This window comes from Pipistrellus hanaki, assembly GCF_964339955.1.
Source record: "Pipistrellus hanaki genome assembly, chromosome: 18".
NCBI lineage: Eukaryota > Metazoa > Chordata > Mammalia > Chiroptera > Vespertilionidae > Pipistrellus > Pipistrellus hanaki.
Genome location: NC_140520.1, coordinates 11,532,514 through 11,538,980, shown reverse-complemented (window position 1 = coordinate 11,538,980; position 6,467 = coordinate 11,532,514).

Here is a 6,467-nt window from a genome sequence, read left to right as displayed (position 1 = left end):
CACTCCCTACCACACACACACACACACACACACAGGCCGTGGCTGGACCAGGAGACTTTGACCACCTCCCTTCGGACCCACCCGCACTGTCCCCAGCGGCCATAGCCACACCCACAATGCCCCAAGCTGCCTGCCTGCCTGCCGTGACTCACTTCCTCTATAAAGGCTGCTGAGGTGTCCGGAGGCAGAGGACACTGCCAGGCACGCGGCCAGGCCTGCAGGCTGGGATTTAGGTATCTGGGCAGGCTTCTAGTCTGGGCAAACACATGGACCCCCATTGTGGGAAGTGGGTCTTCCCAGGTAAGGCAGGCTGGTGCAACACAGAAACCTGTTTGAGCAAAAAGAAGTTGAGCCGAAACCGGTTTGGCTCAGTGGATAGAGTGTCGTTCTGCGGACTGAAAGGTCCCGGGTTCGATTCCGGTCAAGGGCATGTACCTTGGTTGCCAGCACATCCCCACTAGGGGGTGTGCAAGAGGCAGCTGATCAATGTCTCTCTCTCATCATGTCTCTCTCTCATCGATGTTTCTAACTCTATCTCTCTCTTCCTCTCTGTAAAAAAATCAATAAAATATATTTAAAAGAAGAAGAAGAAGAAGTCGTCAAGCTTGGCTAACACCTGAGCAGAGGGATTCAGGTGCCAGGAGTCCCAGAGAGAAACATTTTCTTACAAGAAGAAAAAATTGCCAGGAGGAATCTCTGGGTTTTCTGAAGTTATTCAATGCAAAGTGTAGTCATGTGCCGCATAATCACAGCTCGGTCCATGAGGGACCACATACACAGAGTTGTCCTGTGGCACTATAACGGAGCTGAAGAACTCCTGTCCCTGAGTGACTTCATAGCAGTCTGAGCATCCTCCTAGGGAAAATGTTGCAAAAATTGCCACGCCTGCGATGGAGGCGGCAAACGGCGTTAGCCTGGGTGTGAATGAGGAAGACCCTGGCGAGCTGCTATGGCGGTTTCGGAGGAACCGATTAATGAGAAGTTGGTGCTAGAGCAGGAACACATAGCTGAAGAAGTGAAAGAAAAGGAAACTGCAGAAAAAGAAAAAGAACTCCCAAAATATTCAATCAAGGGTTTGGCAGAAGCTTTTGAAGACTTCAACAAGCTCCTGGCAAAATTTTGAAAACGCCAACACCGAAATACATTACCAGGTGTGCCGGTTCATAATGCGGATTTTAGAATCCAAGAAAACACGATAATTTCAAGAGAAACATCAAAGGTGCTTTATTCAAAGTAATGTCCATCGCTAGCTACACATTCTCCCCATCTTTCAGGTAATTTGTGGATACTGTCCCAATGGAACTTTCCTTGTTTTGAGGCAGACCATTCAGAGACCCAATTTTCCACTCTACATTTTAAAGTGCTGAAGTGCTGCTCAGAAAGTGTGTGTGCCATCGATCGCAAGGTCTGGTGAATACAGCAGGTGGATTAAAACTTCCCAGGCAAGATCTTTTAACGTGTCTTTAACTGATTTTGAAGTGTGTGATGGTGCGTCATCATGAAACAAAATTACTTTGCTGTGTCTTCTGGCCCATTCTGCTGGTTTTATTATCAAAACATGGTTCAAATTGATTATTTGTTGTCAGTAGCAATCAGTATTAATGGTTTCACCTGGTTTTAGAAGCTCATAATACACTACACCTTCCTGATCCCACTAAACGCAGAGTATTGTCTTCTTTCTGAAGCAATTTGGCCTTGCAGTTGATGTTGATGGTTGTCCTGGATCAACCCATGATTTTGTGCATTTGGGATTCTCAAAATAAAACCACTTTTCATCGCCAGTCACAATTCAATGCAAAAAATAAATAAACAAAGGCTTTCTTTTGTGCCACGGAAGCAACGTTTTATTGGTGACTTTTTGGTTTTCCACTTGTCTTTCGTTCAGTTAATGTGGCACCCATTTTCCTTCCTTTAAAATCTTTCCCATTGCTTGTAAACGATCAGAAATTGGTTGCTGAGCAACATTTAATCTTTCTGCAAGTTGTTTTTGAGTTTGACACACATCTTTATCCAATGATGCTTGTAATTGTTGGTCTTCAAACTTTTTCAGTTGACCTGGATGTTCTTTGTCTTTCATATTGAAATCTTCACTTTTAAAGCGTTTAAATCAGCATCCATAAGGATGTTCACTATAAGCTTCCCGAAGTATACGATAACTTTCAGCAGCACTTTTCTTCAAAATAAAGTAATGAATTAAAACATGCTCTTTTTATTTGGCATGAAATTTGACATTTTTAAGCATAAAAATATCTATGATGTTAAGACCTTCAGAAAATTTGACATATGAAGTTGTTTTTTTTAAAAATATTTTTATTGATTTCAGAGAGGGATGGAGAGGGAGAGATAGATAGAAACATCAATGATGAGAGAGAATCACTGATCGGCTGCCTCCTGCACGCCCCCAACTGGGGATCGAGCCCACAACCCGGGCATGTGCCCTTGACTGGAATTGAACCTGGAATCCTTCAGTCCGCAGGCTGAGCCAAACCAGTTAGAGCTGACATATGAAGTTTTGTTTTGTTTTGTTTTGTTTTTTTTTTTTTTTTTTTTTAATAAATTTTTATTGTTCATATTATTACAAGTGTTCCTTTCCCCCCCCTTCCCACCCCACCCTCTGCCCTTTCCCCACTCCCCATTGTCCTCATCCATAGGTGCACAGTTTATGTTCAGTCTCTTCCCACATTCCCCTCTCCCCTTTTCCCCAAGAATCATCAGTTCACTCCCCTTCCATACCTCTGATTCTATTATATTCAACAGTTAATATTGTTCATCAGATTTTTTTTTTAATTTCCTTGGTTTTTAGATTCACTTGTTGATAGTTACGTATTTGTTGTTCATAATTTTTATCTTTATTTACTTTCTCTTCTGAAAGAACCCCCTTCAGCAATTCATATAATTCTGGTTTGGTGGTGATGAACTCCTTTAGCTTTTTTTTATTAGTGAAGCTCTTTATCTGACCTTCGATTCTGAGTGATAGCTTTGCTGGGTAGAGTATTTTTGGCTGTAGGTTCTTGCTATTCATCACCTTGAATATTTCTTGCCATTCCCGTCTGGCCTGCATGGTTTCTGTTGAGAAATCAGCTGACAATCGTATAGGTGCTCCTTTATAGGTAACCACCTGCTTAGCTCTTGCTGCTTTTAATATTCTCTCTTTGTCCTTTGCTCTTGGAATCTTAATTATGATTTGTCTTGGTGTGGTCCTCTTTGGCTTCCTCTTATTTGGAGTTCTGTGTGCTTCCTGGACTTGTAAGTCTAATTCTTTCCCCAGGTGGGGGAAGTTTTCTGTCACTATTTCTTTCAGTATGTTTTCGATATCTTGCTCTCTCTCATCTTCTGGGACCCCCATGATTCTGATGTTGGATCGTTTGAAGTTGTCCCAGAGGTTTCTTACATTATCTTCAATTTTCTGGATTCTCTTGCCTTCTAGCTTCTGCAGAGGAGTGTCTTCTGGCTCTTTATGTTCCAAATCTTTGACTTGATTCTTGCGATCTTCTATTCTGTTTTTAGGACTCTGTAGAATATTTTTTATTTCAGACAATGTATTCTTTATTTCTTGTTGATCCCTTAGCATTTCTTGTTGATCCCTTTTCATATCCTCATAGGTCTCATTTATTTTATCGGCCTTTTCTAGGAGTCTCTTGAAAAACCCCATAAGTGTGGTTTTGAACTCTATATCCAGTCGCTTTTTGTCCTCCATTTCTTTCGTTTGTGATCTATTTGGTTTAGGCATTTTCGCAGGCAGCTTTTCTGATGGGGCGGAGTTTCAGGGTGGAGCCTACAGCCTTGGCTTCCGTCAGCCCCGCCCTATGCGACTCCTGAGACTCAGGGTCTTTCAGTACTTGTTGCAAGCGCCTCTGAGAGAAAGGTGCCCTCGATTTTCGCCTGCTACCAAACAGTGTAAGCTCTCCCGCAATGGGCCCGAAACTGGGGTTCAGTTCAGTTGGAAGTGGAGTTGGAGGTGGCGTTCAGAGCAGTCTGGAGCCTGTCTCCTTCCCGCCAGGGCAGTCCTACGGCACAGCCGGCCGGCCCTTCTCTGCGCGCTGTGTGCGCGCCTCTGGGACCTCCTTATGCCGCTTCCCCGAGTACCGCCTTACAGCCCAGCTCCCTCTGGATGAGCCTGAGTCCCCGGGGTCTGGCCCAGAACTGGGGTTCAGAGCAGTCAGGGGCCCAGCACAGTCGGAGTTTTATCTCCTTTCCGCTAGGGAACGCCAGCCAGGCACTCGGCCTCCCTCCTCTCCGGCTCCGTCCTCTCCGCGCGCGCCGCGTGTCTCCGTACCTTGGGCTTTTACAGCTCCTCCGCGCTTCCTTCTGGTTTTCTCCTTGCTTCTCGTTGTAGAATTTCCAGTCAGTTGACTTTCCTGTAGTTCTGGGTAATGTCCATTTTATATTTTAGTTGTATTTTATTGAAATTGTTGCGTGCGGCTGCGGCTAGGTGCCTACCCGAGCAGCCATCTTGGATTCTCTGAAGTTTTGAATCATGTTGTCAATACAACAAAAGAGCATACCTATCAAATCGCATGTATATATCAACATATGTGTAACTCCATCTATTGAAAAAAATCTGCATTATTAATCAGTACTGGTTAGTAATGCAGAACTCTATGTACTGGTTAGTAATGTGGAATTTTTTTATACCGGTTAATAATAAGGAATTTATCTGTGTTAAAGAACAAAATCCAGCCAAAACCGGTTTGGCTCAGTGGATAGAGCGTCGGCCTGCAGACTGAAGGGTCCTGGGTTCAATTCTGGTCAGGGGCACATACCTGAGTTGCAGGTTCAATCCCCAATGAGGGGCATGCAGGAGGCAGCCCATCAATGATCATCTCTCATCATTGATGTTTCTATCTTTCTCTCCCTCTCCTTTTCTCTCTAAAATCAATAAAAACATAATAATAATAATAATAATAAGAAGAAGAAGAAGAAGAAGAAGAAGAAGAAGAATATCTATTCCTCCTGAAGAGTCTCAAGCAGGTGTTCATAGTTATCAAAGGAGATGACAGGTCTGGGCCTCGAAGCAAGAGGCTATACCTTATAGTCTAGATGTGAATGGGCTATCTCACCGAGGTTTGTGCAAGTCCACTCTGTGATATTAATATTCCCACCAGGACAAAATCGCCTAACCATGCATTTCTCAGAACCTATCCCCTTGGTTACGTTAAGCGACACGTGACTGTATTTGTAGAAAAGCAAGGTGGAGTTAACGGTTGAAGAGGTATTTATGAGTCAACAGCCGAGGGTGTATATATTACTGCTTGTCCTCCTGTGTTCCCCTAAGAGGGACTCCAAATCCGCCATACCTTGCTCTGAGTGATGAAGAAATGAGGAGACTCAGATGCTGATTCCAACGCCATGGCCTTGGGAAGTCCCTCGGCCCCCGTCTCTAGGATCGCCAGCTCTGAAATTCTAAACATTAGAGCATGGGGTTGGAAGGTGATTAGTAAACCTGAAAACAACCTCTATCCGCCCTGGAATTGAACAAAACAAAACCAAGGGACAGAAGCAGTGCGAGTCCACCAAGTTCCAGTGGAGCAACTATAAATGCATCCCCCATGCTCCTCACTCCTGGGCAACCGGGACGATGCTTCTTCGACATGACTGCATCCTGCCTGCCTTCTTCCGATGCGGAGTTCGGCTTGTGGGTCAGCCTGAAGTGCAGAGGTTTGGACTGGGCAACAAGAGCTCTCTCCCTTCATTGCCCCCTAAGCCTGTTTGGCATGTATTCCCAGAAGAGACTCTGAAAGGCACAGAAAGCAGGAGGCTGTGTAGTCACAGTATTATGGTAAGCCGGCCTAGAACGCCCCCTGCCTATGTCCTGGGGCCGGTCTCAGTGGGGTCCCTTGAGCGGATGTCCACCTGAGGCTCTTTCCCTGATCTGGCCTTCCCACCAAGCCCGCTGAGGAACCTGAGGTCTTGGGGAGGCTGCATTCCCCAATAAGGGCACGATGAGGTTCTGAGAGCTAGTGGAACCAGAGCCTCTGAGACTTCATGTGACCGCTAGGGGGCTCTCTGTCCTCGGTGGCTGCTGCTGCCCTCTTGTGACCAGATAAGAGACTGGCAGGAAAGAAGTTGCAAAAGAGAGCTAGGGAGACATGTTAATAACAGTTATCATTTTAAAATAACATTATAGCAATATTTATGGTTACATGTTAGTTAACATTTTGACTTGTGTACTTACCAGCCTGTGCCCAGCACTCTTCTAAAGTGCTTGACATGTATTGCTTTATTTAATTCACACACTCGCCTATAATATAAGCACTGTTATTATCTCCATTTTGATGATGAGAAAACTAAGCACAAGAAAGTTTAAGAAAGTTGCCATGGTCACACTGCAGATCAGAATTCTCAGTCTGAAGAATCTGGCTTCAGAAATGTTAGGGGCAGAAATAAAATATTGGGGAGTAGCTATTAATTATAAGAATAATAAATCTGTTAACCATGATTGTTTCACTCTGATTGAAGAAACATGA